General features: G+C 30.2%; 1 pseudogene; it reads left to right on the top strand.

Annotated features, from left to right (window-relative positions):
• LOC107022123 overlaps window positions 1–6,133 on the top strand; it is an 86,649-nt pseudogene extending 80,516 nt beyond the window's left edge.
• Window positions 6,134–14,502: the final 8,369 nt, after the last annotated feature.

The raw sequence follows: 14,502 nt of genomic DNA, 5'->3' as shown, positions 1-14,502 counted from the left end.
CCTTACCTTTTTTTGCAACAAAGTTTAGGCAAACAGGACATTTCTTAATCCAGTACCGATAATCCTCTTTATTTGTAGTTGATGAAATAGCCAACTTATGCCAAAAGCCTAAATTGGGGGTGTGATAAAAAGAGAAGTCTAGTCTAAAATTGCAAGAAAAGTCTCGTTTAACCCATGGTGTAGAGAAAAATGGAACCCCACCATATATAATAAAATTAAGAGAACAAGCGAAGAAAATAATGAATAAGGAAAAGTCATAGTATAAAGTTATGAAAAGGCAAAAAGAAATGAGGTTTTCGAACAATCCATGCAAAGTTAATAATGGCATGATGTGTGAGCAAGAAAGAAAATGATGAAAGAAAAGTAATTGAAGTATTTCGAGCACCACATTTCATGAGGATAAAAGTCACTGAGCCTAAATGACTATACCTTTACTCTAGGCCCTGTCACAAGCCTTGAAAAGACCATTTTGATCTTGAGTTAGTTGAAACAAATGTTGATTGGAAAATATGGTCAAATCTATGGGTGAAATAATGCATTGTGGTAATATTTTTAAGTTTGAGCGTTGCATTTGATTTTAAAACTTAAATGCTTGAACCATTGTGGGAGAAAATGGAATTATTATTTGTGTGAGGGAATCTGAACACTGTTGTGAGTTTGAACTTTTATTTGAAGCAAGTATAGTGAGCTTGAGAATCATTATTAATGGTGTTTCGCAACTTGAGTCTTTGAGTGCACATTTGATCCTTCCATGAGAAAGTTGAGTCTTGTTGTGTACATTACTGATTAAGGTGAGTCACCAAATGGCTTTATTCTAGCCTAATGTTCTAGTGTGTTGGGCCCTGATATAGAGGATCACGTCGAGGGTCAAAATGAGTAGTTGGCGTGTTGCTGAACAATTTTGCCAAGCAGTACTATATCGCACAGCGATCCAAAAAGAGAAGATATTGAAGACTTTCCAAGGGCGCATTGCCGAGTTGACCAAGGATCTCGACTAAAATCGCTGCGGGATCCTTCATAGTACAATTTTCGACAACTATAAATGAGTTTTCAAAATCTTAGTTTCCTATATCGATTTTGAGTATTCAAATAGATTTTTGTTTTTTTTCGACTTAGTTCATAGAGCTTTTGGGACACATTTTTCTTGAGCTTTGAATATACGAAGGCTTTGAACTTTAAGAAATTGGAAGTTGGTATTGAAGAATCTTCATCTTTGACGTGTGTAAAGAAATCTTCTATCGTCAGTTGATGCAAACACTTTTTGGTAGTATTGATTTCTATTTCTTTACCATAGCTAAACCCCCAACTATTGGTGTGTGACTATGTGAATATGGGTTGAATTTACTGTCGGGTCTCACTAATTAATAGTTAATTCATTGTTTAAATGTGATTTTGTTCATCGTTTGTGTATGAACTTAACAAGATTATAGTTGCAAATATAATTTAATCTTTGTGTTTTTGGCTTTCTCAAGAGAGAGGTTTTAAAACAAAGACTACTGAATGGATAGCGTACAGTTATTAAGTTGTTTCAGGTTTAGATCGAGCGAGTGTATTGTAAGCCCTCTCCCACATATTCAGCTAGAGACTGTGAATGATTTAAGGAAAATTCTGGGCGTAATTGCGGCTTAACAGTGTTCGAGAAAAACCAATTTGATTCTCGAGCGAGATTTTGCCCCCACTAAAGTCTATCTTAGTTAAAAATTTACTGCGATTTTACTATCAAAAGAAATTACCGGGTCGTTTATTTTAGTAAATATTCCTATGAAATCCCAAGAATCCTGTCTCCCTTTCATATTTTATTCTAGTTGTTTTAGTTGATAAGCAACTACAAACCCCCCTTTTTTTATAAATGACACTTGTGTCTCCCCTTGAATTTATAATGTTTTAATTCTTAAATGTTTATGTCTATGATTAATTAGAACACATTTATAGTTGGCCATTTGATTATCGACTAGGTACCACTCACAGTGGAAACTGTCCAAGCCCATTTTGTTTGGTGATATACAGACTAACGATCATTGTCACTTGAAATTAAAGTAGTGTCTTGATATGTTAAGTCACCTACTCAACATCGTCACCAACATCAACTGAGACACTCATAACTATCTTAGGATGCACATTGCGAAGAGGCTCACTGCTGTGCAACTTTGGTGGCATAGAGGTAGGTGCATCCTGTAGAGGAACCTCATCCCATCGCATAGAAATATCTACGGACTTCAACTTACTCTCTTCTATACCAATGTGGGGGTGGAAGCGATATTAGAGAGAGATGTAGTAGAGAGGAAAGAGGATTGATTTTATTATGAGGGAAAGCCCTCTATTTATACTACCAAACTTACATATCTGGCCAATATAAGTGGCCGACACTTACTTTACACATGGACTAATTATATTTGTCCGACACTCTAGGACTATTATCTGGGGTTTTAACTCTTGATGTGCTAGGTCGATTCATATCTCCTGTGTTTATTTCTAATTTTTTTGGTTTATTTACTTATTGACATAGAAGAAGATTTAGAAATTGTAAAAGAAAGGTTAAGTACTTCAAGCGTACCAAATACATTAACAAGAGCTACCATCAAGAATGAGTACATCTAAAAGAAACTATGAAATCCCACAAAACTTATTAGATAAGGAAGAAATAACACCATACCATTATTTCATAACAGGAATAATAGATCAAAGAAGATATAAAATATTAATAAATATAGGACAAGAAGAAAATTACATAACAAGAGAGCTAGTATTAGAAGAAGAAATTATAAAAACAGGACACATATGCCCTGGATTACCTAGTGAAATAGTAAACACAAATGAAGAAATGACAGAAAAAGAAATAATTATAGGAGGAATACCTTTAATTATACCATTTAAAATATACCAAGGAAATCATAATATTACATTAGGTATAAAATGGTTAGAAAAAGTTAAACCATATAATATAGAAAATGAACAATGAACAATAACTTGCCAAAATAAGAAAATAATTATAAAAAAAACGAAATGAATAATGAAAATATTTATACTTGCAAAAATTATTGTAGAAGGATATCACAACAAATATTATACCCCTATGATAGATACAGGAGCAGAAGCGAATATATGTAAATATAATTGCTTACCAGAAGATAAATGGGAAAAATTAAAAACACCAATGGTAGTAACAGGATTTAATAATAAAGGAAGTATGATTAAATACAAAGCAAAAAATATAAAAATACAAATATGGGATAAAATATTAACAATAGAAGAAATGTACAATTTTGAATTTACAACAAAAGATATGTTATTAGGAATGCCATTTTTGGATAAATTCTACCCACATATAATAACAAAAACACATTGGTGGTTTACTACACCATGTGGAAACAAGATAAGAGCAAAAAGAGTAAATAATAAACAACGAAAATCTATAGAATGGATAAAAGGAAGTGAAAAAATAAATCAAGAAATGGAAAATATAAATAAGAAACAAATAACACAATTAGAGATTATCATATTTACAATAGATAAAGTTAGAATAATTAATGAACAACTAGAACAATTATACAATGAAGATCCATTACAAGGATGGGAAAAACATAAGACAAAAGTAAAAATTGAACTAATAGATGAAAATAGTATAATAACACAGAAACCATTAAAATATAACTTTGATGATTTAAAGGAATTCAAAATACATATAGATGAAATATTAGAAAATAATTATATACAAGAAAGCAATAGCAAACATACAAGTCCAGCATTCATAGTCATAAAACATAGTGAACAAAAAAGAGGTAAAAGTAGAATGGTAATAGATTATCGTAACTTAAATGCCAAAACTAAAACATATAACTATCCAATACAAAATAAAATACTAAAAATAAGACAAATACAGGGATATAACTATTTTAGTAAATTTGACTGTAAATCAGGATTTTATAATCTAAAACTAGAAGAAGAATCTAAACAGCTAACAGCATTCACAGTACCGCAAGGTTTCTATGAATGGAATGTTTTACCGTATGGATACAAAAATGCACCAGGTAGATATCAAAATTTTATGGACAACTATTTTAACCAACTAGAAAATTGTATTGTGTATATAGATGATATATTACTATATTCTAAAACACAAGATGAACATATAAGATTGTTAGAAAAATTTATACATATAATTAAACACTCAGGTATAAGCTTAAGTAAAAAGAAAGCAGAAATTATGAAACCACAGATAGAATTTTTAGGAATACAAATAGACAAAAATGGAATAAAAATGCAAACTCATATAGTACAAAAAATAATTACTATTGATGAAAATATAGATACAAAAAAAAAATTACAATCCTTTCTAGGATTAGTAAATCAAGGAAGAGAATATATACCAAAATTAGCATAACATTTAAAACCATTACATAAAAAACTCAAAAAAGATGTTGAATACTATTTTGACAATAAAGATAAGGAACATATAAAAAATATTAAGAAATTATGTAGAAAATTACCAAAACTTTACTTTCCCGATGAAAATAAATCATTTGTTTATATTGTTGAAACAGATTCAAGTGATCATAGCTATGGAGGAGTTCTAAAATACAAATATGAAAAAGAAAAAATAGAACATCATTGTAGATATTATTCAGGATCTTATACAGAAGCACAAATAAAATGGGAAATAAATAGAAAGGAATTATTTGCATTATATAAGTGTTTATTAGCATTCGAACCATATATTATTTATAATAAATTTATTGTAAGAACAGATAATACACAGGTAAAATGGTGGATAACCAAAAAGGTAGAAGATTCAGTTACAACAAAAGAAATAAGGAGATTACTATTAAAAATATTAAATTTTACATTTACAATCGAGGTAATCAAAACTGACAAAAATTTGATTGCAGATTACTTGTCAAGACAAAGCTACTCAAACTGAGGACAAAAACGAACATACAATTAAAGAGCTATTCAAAGCCATTACTACACTTTGTACTAAAGTGGATAGAATGGATAATGAGATACAAAAGCTACAGACTAATGAAGATAATCTGAGGTCTAAACTTAATATAAGTCAGCAGCATGACTACAAAGATGCGGAGCTATGTCGATCGAAAGACAGGAAAATTCCAGAGCTAAAAGGAGACGTTGGGAAACTCCATAAAACCCATGACAAAGTTTGTTTAAGTACAGCTGCAGGTACAAGCAGGAAAGCTAGTGAAAAATCACGGAATACAAACCTAAACCAATTATTCATAAAACCATTTATCCAAAATACACAAATACAAATACCCACAGAACCACAAACTTCCACATATGCAATGAGCATACAAAGTGATAAAAAGAGGTACAATTACATTACACAATCTTATATCGAAAACATATATAGAATCCAAACATATTTAAACCTAAACCCCAGATCCACACAAACCAAAAATCCAAATAAGATTACATAACCCAAAAATTACAAGGATATAATAGGTTGAGTGCACAACCCAAAACTAGTTCAAATTTAGTTAAAACATGTTATAATTATGGGTTACTAAATACAGTATATACATATGATGGCGAAGAGATAAGTGGAATACCAGAATTATACAAAGCATTCGTCACATACAAAAGAGTTACCAAAGGAAATCTATTTTATATTAAGTTTTATACAGCACCAGCTGAGATATTATATGAAGAAATCAAATCACCAATTCAAGTTATAAAGATAGGTTTGACCAGAGATATGATAATACCAGAAGAGATAGAAAAACAGGCTGAAATACCGAAGATAGAGATACCAAACTTTTATGCAAATAAAAGGATAATTGGTATAGCAACAATTATACAAGAACTAGCTAACAATTATTTAAACGGCAATGCTATTTGGAGTTATTATGCAAGAGACCAAGTTATGATATATTCAAACTCCAAGGAATTAAGAAGAACAGATATGGAAGAAGTCCAGCGATGGATTTTATTGTTATTAAAACCAGAAGAACAACCTACAACAAGAGCATTAAAAAAGGAATTTATTTCAGAGGAGTTATTAGTCAGATATTGTAAGCTTATTGGAAACAAATATCCAGATCACAGATGTTCCAAATGTAAAGGAGAAGATAATGTTATACCAGATGTTGATTTGGAGTCAAAATGGAAGAGATAAGCATAAGATTCTTTTGAGATAAGATTTACTTTTTATTAGCCAATTTATAGCAGCTATTTGTAAAGTTTTTATTTTAAAAGTCGTAAAGTAAATAGTGTGTGTCGGCCAACAATAAAAAGAAAGGGCCATTATGTAAAGTAGTAATAGTATGTATTTTGTTTTTAGTATCGGCCAAATATAATTAGGCTATGTGTAAAGTAAGTGTCGGCCACTTATATTGGCCAGATATGTAAGTTTGGTAGTATAAATAGAGGGCTTTCCCTCATAATAAAATCAATCCTCTTTCCTCTCTACTACATCTCTCTCTAATATCGCTTCCACCCCCACATTGCTATCAGAGCTAGTTCACAAAAAATAAGATATGGAAAATTCAGAGATAACAAATCTACAAAAAAAAGGTATACTCGTTTATGTTCATGAGTAGCTAAATCTATTTATTCCTTATAATCTCTTGTTGATTATAATTGTTTGTCATGTCTTAATAATGTTATAATAACCATCTTTAGAAAGTTTGCTACAGAAATATTCTTCGAATAAGTATGCCCAGACTATGCCATCCTAAGGTTGAAACCAAAAGGCAAGCAGGCCGTTTAGGGGAATAAACAAAGTTGAGGCGCTGTTAGGGTTACTGATCAAAGAAGAAAACTGTAGTAGTGACCAGACGAGATGATTATTAAACCATTATTATTACATAATAAATAAGTATAATCCATTAAGAGGTTGGAAGGAATAAAATTTTAGTGAAAGTGGAAAATAATTAAAATGAATTCTTACCTACTAGATGATGATGTTAACTACAATATATTAATACTCTATATCTTAAAAGATCTTAATACAGACATAAAAAGAGCAATTTATGATATATTATTAACATATGAGATAATAGAAGTAACAACTCAAGGTTGGGCTGAATTAGATATACAAGATGATTTTTATGATAATAATTTTAACATAGATCTATATGATGAAATAGGAGAATGATTGAACCAAAAAGGTTTGAAGTTTGGCAAAAACGAAGTAATAATATTTATAAGATAAAATTTATTAAAGATCCAAGCAAATTAAGTAAACTTTTTAAAATTTTGTACAGAAAAATATAAATGGATAAAAAAAATTTATTCTTAAAAACATTTAAATAATACAACAAGTAAGGAAACTAAAATAACAAAAACCAAGATAAATAAAAAAGTACGAAAGATATGGAAAAAGTTAAAACCCTTATACATAGAATATGAACTATCACAACTTACTAAAACAAGTAATGATAAGACAAATTATTTGATAAATATGATTTCAAAAATAGAATACAAATATGTTTGTTATTTGAAAAAGCAATATGAACAAAGAAAAATATCAGCAACAACTGATAGATAAAATAACTGAAAAAAGACAAGAATTACAACATAGAAAAAGAAGATCAGAGGAAAATATCTTAGAAGGAGTATGTAATAAGTCAATATTAACGCAAAGAAAAGTTATATTTATGTTAGAACTAGAAATAAATTGCCTTGAATATAGATTACAACATAATATAATACATAAATTACAATGAATAAAGAAGAATTTGCAGTAGACGAAAAGACATATGAAAATCAAGACAGAATGATAATAAAAATAACATTTTCAAATTTAGGAAGAAGATATAAGAAAATAGGAAATAATTTATATTTGATGTTAGAAAAAGAAACAGCAAAATTAGAAGATAGCTTAACAGCTATGATAAGAATAACAAAAGAAAATGAAGAAATAGATATATCAAAAAAATTGAAAAATAAAAATACAAGCAAAACAAGAAGTACAACATCTAGAAGAAATAAAAAATACAAAAATAAGTGAATTAGAAAAAAATTGGCTAGGTTAAAATTATTATATGAAATTAAACAAAAAGAAAAACAAAAAGAAAAAGACAAAGAATTTGAATTAACCAATGAAATAAATGGGATAAAACAAAAATTAAATGAAAATCTTGAAGTAAATGAAAATCCTGAAGTAAATGAAAATCTTGAAGTAAATGAAATAGATGAATCAGATACAGTAAATGATCAAAATTCAGAAATAAGTGATATAAGTGAAACATACACAGAAATCCTAGAACAAGTAAATAAACCAAAAAAATTAGAAATAAACACAGGAGATATGAATCGACCTAGCACATCAAGAGTTAAAACCCCAGATAATAGTCCTAGAACTAGTCCTAGATGGACACCACCAACTTATTATACAAGAAATTATGAACAATCAGATAGAACAGACGCAATATGAATAGTAGATTAAATAAAAATTGGACACCAAAACCAATAACCGAACAATATAATTTCTTAGATCTAGATTGTGTTACAGACATAAATAAAGCAATATCACTATGGATAGGAAATATATCTAAACAACTAATAGACAACAAAATAAAAACAACAGAAACACCAAGAAATATAGAAAGAACATTTGTAGGAACAACAAGATTATGGATAGAAAATCTACCCTCAGAAAGTTTAGAAGTACTTAGAAGTGATAAGAAAATGGATGGATCTCCATCAGCAACAAACATAGATATACTAGATAAATATGAATCAGCAATAAGAAATGAATTTGGAGGTATGACCACCGATATAAGAGAACAAAATAGAGAAAAAATAATAAATAGACAACTTATGACAAAATTAGCTATATGTAAAATGTGTTATATAGAAGAATATACATGTGCATTTAAAGATTATTACTACAAAGCAAAATACAATATAAATGAAGCAAAAGAAATAAGACAACATATTTTACAAAATTACCAGAACCATTTAGCACAAAAGTAATTAAAGATTGGAATGATGAAGGATTAGTAGATACTTTAGGATTAGTTGTTCCTACAAATGTTCTTTCTATATTTTTTTGGTTTATTCACTTGTTCTAGGATTTTTGTGTATGTTTCACTTATATCACTTATTTCTGAATTTTCATTTAATTTTTGTTTTATCTCGTTTATTTCATTGGTTAATTCAAATTCTTTGTCTTTTTCTTTTTGTTTTTCTTTTTGTTTAATTTCATATAATAATTTTTACTTAGCAAATTCTTTTTCTAATTCACTTATTTTTGTATTTTTTATTTCTTCTAGATGTTGTACTTCTTGTTTTGCTTGTATTTTTATTTTTCAATTTTTTGATTTATCTATTTCTTCATTTTCTTTTGTTATTCTTATCATAGCTGTTAAGCTATCTTCTAATTTTGCTATTTCTTTTTCTAACATCAAATATAAATTATTTCCTATTTTCTTATATCTTCTTCCTAAATTTGAAAATATTATTTTTATCATCATTCTGTCTTGATTTTCATATGTCTTTTCCTCTACTGCAAATTCTTCTTTATTCATTATAATTTATGTATTATATTATGTTGTAATCTATATTCAAGGCAATTTATTTCTAGTTCTAACATAAATATAACTTTTCTTTTCGTTAATATTGACTTATTACATACTCCTGCTAAGATATTTTCTTCTAATCTTCTTTTTCTATGTTGTAATTCTTGTCTTTTTTCAGTTATTTTATCTATCAGTTGTTGCTTACATTTTTCTTTGTTCATATTGCTTTTTCAAATAACAAACATATTTGTATTCTGTTTTTGAAATCATATTTATCAAATAAATTGTCTTATCATTACTTGTTTTAGTAAGTTGTGATAGTTCATATTCTATGTATAAGGGTTTTAACTTTTTCCATATCTTTGGTACTTTTTTATCTATCTTGGTTTTTGTTATATTAGTTTCCTTACTTGTTGTATTATTTAAATGTTTTTAAAAATAAATTTTTTTTATCCATTTATATTTTTCTGTACAAAATTTTAAAAAGTTTACTTAATTTGCTTGGATCTTTAATAAATTTTATCTTATAAATATTATTACTTCGTTTCTGCCAAACTTCAAACCTTTTTGGTTCAATCATTCTCCTATTTCATCATATAGATCTATGTTAAAATTATTATCATAAAAATCATAAAATTCATCTTGTATATCTAATTCAGCCCACCTTGAGTTGTTACTTCTATTATCTCATATGTTACTAATATATCATTAATTGCTCTTTTTATGTCTGTATTAAGATCTTTTAAGATATAGAGTATTAATATCTTGTAGTTAACATCATCATCTAGTAGGTAAGAATTCATTTTAATTATTTTCCACTTTCACTACAATTTTATTGCTTCCAACCTCTTAATGGATTATACTTATTTATTATGTAATAATAATGGTTTAATAATCATCTCGTCTAGTCACTACTACAGTTTTCTTCTTTGATCAGTTACCCTAACAGCGCCTCAACTTTGTTTACTCCCCTAAACGGCCTTCTTGCCTTTTGGTTTCAACCTTAGCGTAATAAGTGCAGTAAAAGGAAACTTAATATACCAAAAATTTAAATTTATAATAAGTGCAAACTACTCAGTAGCAATAACAGATAGGAATATAGATAAATCATTAGTTTTATATTGGAAAATGTCTGGAATAGAATTAGCACCTGGCAGCAAAATATTTACAGCAAGATGTAAAAACCTATATATATTAACAACAAAACACAAACCGGTGCAGCTCTAACATCCGCTGAATGGGCACGACTTACCATTTGATATGTCACTTCCTAGGTTAAGGGGGATGGGTTATTGGAGTAGAGGTAGGTGTCACAGCTGAAGTACCAACAGACACATAAGTAGTAGATGCAGAAGCCATAGAAGGATGGGATGATGTACATGTCTTTTTCACTAAAAGAATAATTGTGCTAGCCTCAGCTGCTAATTAGGTGGGATAAACCACGGTAATTATGTATTGTGGTGGCGTCTTCCTCCAAGCTGCATCATCGAATAAGAACCCAACCTCAATCCTTCTAATGTCGTTTGATTAAGCCGAGGTGACCCTAGCATAACTAATGTCCCTACTCTTGCAAGTCGTATAGTTGTGTAATCACTATTGGAAATTGGAGACGTGTATGCTCCTATCTATAAATTATCAATATATCATCAATTATAATCAAACCCACATGAATGATCTTGTTTTAATGATCATACCCACCAAGACCTCCTTGGGATGGCAAAGGATCGACAAATTTTGTGAGGTTATTATAATATTGTTGATGAAGACAAACCAATGTCGTGTTACCACTTTAAAATCCTTCTTCTTTATCCGGGCACCATCAGCCATCCCGAAGGAAGAAGTATTATAAATGAAGGGATCCAACCAATCTTTTAATAAGTCTAAGTAATATTGTATTTAGAGTGAAAACAAATCTGATTGAAATTTTGAGTACCCTTAGTACAATGTTAATTTCCCCAACATTTCATTTTACTTTCTTGTCATGTACCCCCACTTCTGCAAGCGGCTCTGAAACTGTACATTTCCACTTTTTTCAGAGAGCCTGAGCATAGGCAGTGTTGAACCCAAACACCCGATATGTAATTTGGGTTTTTCTTATTTTGTGGACCCCTCAAACTTGTGGAATTGAATAATGTCTCAGATAGTTGGGTAATCGATCATGACTCTATTTGTACAGAGTTGTCTGTCCTCAAAAATCGTCCTCTCCGCAATAGCTTTGAGACTATTGAATTCTTTTAGAGAAATAATTTAGAGGAATCTAGGAGTAAGTGATTATTCAAATGAGGGACATACAGATTTGGACCTAATATTTTCTTCTAGAATTGATGAAATCATCAAATTTCAATTCTTAGGATGTCTTCCTAAACTTTTGACCAAAGTCAATTGTTCAAGTTAAAAGGATTCAATTACCAAAGTAAATTGTTCAAATCTTTGAAACTTGCACAAAATCCAAATGAACGACCCGATGACTAAAGTGTCAGTCCAAGAAAGTCATAATGACTTTGGGTCTCTACATAAAACCCAAATGTTCGTAAAACTATTATTGTTTCATATTCATTATCCTTTGTTATTAGATTCTTACAATTTTACAAAATTGTTATGGCCAGAAAAAGAGAAAAGAGAAATGAATATTGATATAGACATCAATATGTGAACTTCAGAAATTATGCAACACATGTGAACTTATGAGATTTAGTATTAAGTCCTCTTGTACAATACTCTTTTTACCTTTGCCATTTTGAGCTCACAAAGATGAGAACAAAGGTGTTCCCCATTCAATATATTGAGGAACTTGAGGGGAAAGATGTTAACGTCTATATTCAGATTAGCAAATCAGTAAAAAATTAGACGATGAAAGAAAAACACAAAGAACTATCCGAGTCCACAAAATCCACTACGTGTACTTAAGAAATTTAATTTCCTCAAGTATCCAAGGTTGCAAATTAATTCCTCCAAAGATAAAATGGATTGACCATTAAGAAGTAGTGGTACCTTAATCTTTCATAACTTAAAACAACTAAAAATGACAGAACGAATCACTCATACAAACATGATCGATCAATTTTGTTTTGTAAGAAATGTATGCAAAAGATGGAAAGAATTCAATGGTCAAAAATAAGAGACAAGCTCTCGATTTATATCCAACAAAGGGTGAAGGTCACAACTCTTAGGAAAGAAAATAACCTTCCAAAAAGGTCACAACACTTTGAAAAAGGCACAACCTTTCTAACGGTCACAATCCATTATAAAGGACACAACCTTTCATAAAGGTTACAACTCTCTGTCAATGTGACAACCCTTCAAGAGAGTCACAACCCTTCTTTTCCTATTCACATCTTTAAAACAAACAACCCCCCACATTAATAGGGAATGACTATTTTTAAAATAATATGCATGAAAAATTGTGTGATTCTTAAGTAAGTATTGATCGCATCTGGTTAAGTTGGTTTCCGTTTGAACTCTCCATAGTGAACATATATCGGATATATTCCGTCAATCGATAGATTTGATATCATTGAACAGTAGATCTTTGGTGTATACCTAGACAACATAAGTCACACAATAAACCCTTGAATTGTTTTTGGTTCTCATTATTTTGTTCGTTTCATCCATGAACACGTCTTAGTTTATAAGTGCATAGAGAACTGGTCGTACCAGATTCCCCTTGAAGCAGCTTACACTTCACACTTACATAGGTAATTTCTAAATGTCTTATTCCATACATTCACCATTTGATACAACTTGTATCAAACTTAGAAACCATTAAAAAGTTCTAATGACTTTATCCTTTTACTTAACATTGTCTTATCATGAGAATTGATCGTAAATATATTTTGACAATGTTTATCCGTTATTAATAACATTGTTTGATCTCAATGAACCTAGATCATGGGATCTCTGTTTTTATAGGTAGAATTACCGCCACAATGACTTGTCATCGGCCATAGTCTCACTCCCTTTGATAATCCATGAACTCTCTCTCTAGTTAGGGCTTTTATAAGTGGATCCGACACATTATCCTTTGACCTAACATAGTTTATTATGAAAATTCCACTAGGGAGTAGTTTTATTACGAGATTATGTCAATGTTATATATGACAAGACTTTTCATTATACATCATGCGCCACTCCCTACCTACTGCAAATTAACTAACACAGTATATGCATACTAGAGCTTAAGCTTAGGGCCTCAAATCTTTCAAGAAATTATTGGAGTCATTCCACTTCTTCACTGGCCTTATCTAAAGTGATAACTTAAATTTCATAGTAATGAGAGTGATACATTTATGTTTGGAAGATTTCCAGGAGATTGCTCCTCCACCAAAAGTAAATACATATCCACTCGTGAAATTTTACTTCATTTGACCTGGTGATTCAATTGCATTACTATATTAATGCTATTGAATATTAATTGTAATGAAAAAAAATAGTTTTTAAGTATGCTTAAATACTCCAAAACTATTTTTATTATCATCCAATTAGTTTGATTGAGATTACTTCTGAACCGACTTAGTTTACTAATATCACATTCTATATTTGATCGCATACACTTAATGATATCTATCTTACTTTTCAATACTCTAGCATAATTCAACTGTGAGTCACTGTTTCCTTCATTCTTTTGAACACAAAGCTCACATTTATTGGAGTCTAGTTAATATTGAAATCCAACTACTTGATGTAACGACCTGTTTAGTCGTTTTGAGCAGCAGATTTATTTCTGGAAAAACTGGCTAAGATTACGGACATCACGACGGACCGTCATAGGCACGACGGCCCGTCACAGATGTCTCGTTTCAGCATACTTGAAAATTCTGAAATTGGGTACTGAAAATCGACTCTCTGTAATCGGTGACGGACCTGCAGGACGTGCCGTCACATCCACGACGAGCCGTCGTAAGCTCCCGTTGCAAAACACTTCAACTCTTGAGAAATTGGTACGGGAAACGAGTCTCTGACCGTCAGGACGGAGGTGCAGGACGGACCGTCACAGGTGTGACGGGCCGTCACAGTCCACCTG

The sequence above is a fragment of the Solanum pennellii genome, chromosome 6 (assembly GCF_001406875.1).
Source record: "Solanum pennellii chromosome 6, SPENNV200".
Taxonomy (NCBI): domain Eukaryota; kingdom Viridiplantae; phylum Streptophyta; class Magnoliopsida; order Solanales; family Solanaceae; genus Solanum; species Solanum pennellii.
The sequence above is the reverse complement of the archived record's forward strand: the minus strand, read 5'-3'. Positions and strand labels throughout refer to the sequence as shown.